This window comes from Acinonyx jubatus, chromosome B4 (assembly GCF_027475565.1).
Source record: "Acinonyx jubatus isolate Ajub_Pintada_27869175 chromosome B4, VMU_Ajub_asm_v1.0, whole genome shotgun sequence".
Taxonomy (NCBI): Eukaryota; Metazoa; Chordata; class Mammalia; order Carnivora; family Felidae; genus Acinonyx; species Acinonyx jubatus.
In genome coordinates this window covers 80,246,319-80,248,258 of record NC_069387.1, presented here as the reverse complement: position 1 = coordinate 80,248,258, position 1,940 = coordinate 80,246,319, and the positions used below count along the sequence as shown (strand labels likewise).

The window sequence follows — 1,940 nt, the reverse complement described above, 5'->3', positions numbered from 1 at the left end:
ATGCCTAGGAGTGCCTGAGTGGCTCTGTTGGTTGGGTGTCTGACTGTGGCTCAGGTCATGGTCTTGTGGTTCATGAGTTCGAGCCCTGTGCTGGGCTCTGTGCTGACAGCTCAGAGCCTGGAGTCTTCTTCAGATTCTCTTGTCTCCCTCCCACTTGTGCTGTATCTCTCTCTCAAAAAAATAAATTTAAAAAATGATGCCTCAAATGTACATGTATTTCATTCACATTCATATTACCTGTTGGTGGGAACCAGAGGAAATATACAATGATAAACAAGTGAAAGACTAATACACTGAAAATGATATGACATTTGATGAAGGACATTAAAGAAAGTACAAATAAATGGAAAGATATCTTATGTTCATGGACTGGAAGTCTTAATAATGTTAAAATTTCCATACTATGAAAGGACAGTGATCTGTAGTGATCTACAGAGTCACTGGAATCCCTATCAAAATCTCAACGGTACTTTTCTAAACACGAAAAAAAGAAGAAAATTGTCATTAAAAAATATATGGAATGGGAGAAAATACTTGCAAACCTAGTATCTGATAAAGGGTTAATCTCCAAAATATGTAGGGGACTCTTACAATGCAGTTGCCAAAAACTCATTATATTACTTTAATGAGGAAAGGCACATATTTATTGTCTTTCATACAATAAAAGGGAAGGTAATGATATGAGGGTAGATTTCATAATGAACGTTAAAAGTTTTTTGAAAGAAGCCTACACTGACAAATTTTGGATGCAGCCAAGTTGACTAGACTATTAAGAGGAAGTATTTCTGAGTGTCTTCATTCTTACTTTGATAGGGATTTCATTCTTTTGATTGAATTCTTGAAACCTTGCTTCACTTGCTTGTTTCTCAGGATATAAATAAAAGGGACCACAGAATTAATGAGTACTGATACTCCTTTATTAATGGTCACTCCTTCTTTTGCTGAAAACAATCCAGATGAAGATATAGCCACCACTGGTGATAGAAATTGCAATTATGTAGGAAGGGCAGATGGAAAAGTTTTTTTTTGTTTTTTCTGTTGAGGAGAAGGAAACCTGAAGATAGTCTGGATGATGTAAATATAAAGCTGCACCACAGAAATGAGGGCCATGATTAATGTTAGTGAAGCACAGGTAATGATCATTTTCTCTATGTACTGTGTATCTTAACATGAAGTTTTTAGGAGAGAGGATGCATCAGAGCCAAAATGATCAATGACAGTGGAGTCACAAAATTCTACCTGAAAGCCCACACAACATCGAGTAAACACAACAATAAATCAGTCAGCCAACAGCCAAGGATAAGGATAGTACAGACCCTTTGGTTCATGATGGTCACATAATGCGGGGGTATACATTAACCACAAAATGATATATGACATGGCAACCGGGAGAAAAAATTATATTGCTCCAAAAATTATGACAAATATATTTGAGTAGCACAAGCATTGTAAGTAGTGGTATTATCACCAGTGGATATGCTATAAAGGAATCTGGGAATATAAACACTTGTGAGTGAGACTTCTAAGAATGAGAAATTTCTGAGATGAAATACATGGGAATTTTAAGATGAGAATCAATAAATGAAAGCATGATGATAGTCCAATTCCCTATTATTCTCAACATGTATGTGATAAGTAGAAAAATAAAAAGAACCTTCATCTCTGAATTATCAGTCAATCCCAAAAGGATGAATTGGTTTCAGCATGGTGTATAGTTTCTCATTACTAACTTCTGACTTCTCTCCAATCTGCAAAGACAATTTGAGAAATTGAATTTGATGAGAGAGGGGTCTCTCAATCACATGGTAATGAATAATGGGTGAAACATAAAGGCATGCCAGATGATATGTGATTTTTTTTTTTTTTTACTTCTTTCACTTAATCATGTACATTGTCAGTATAATTTTGGCCCTGTCTTTGTTGCAATTAGCAAAAAGAGA

At 35.4% G+C, this 1,940-nt stretch overlaps 1 pseudogene; it reads right to left on the bottom strand.

Annotated features, from left to right (window-relative positions):
- Positions 1–801: 801 nt before the first annotated feature.
- LOC106981139 (olfactory receptor 6C2-like) lies at positions 802–1,723 on the bottom strand (annotated as a pseudogene).
- Positions 1,724–1,940: the final 217 nt, after the last annotated feature.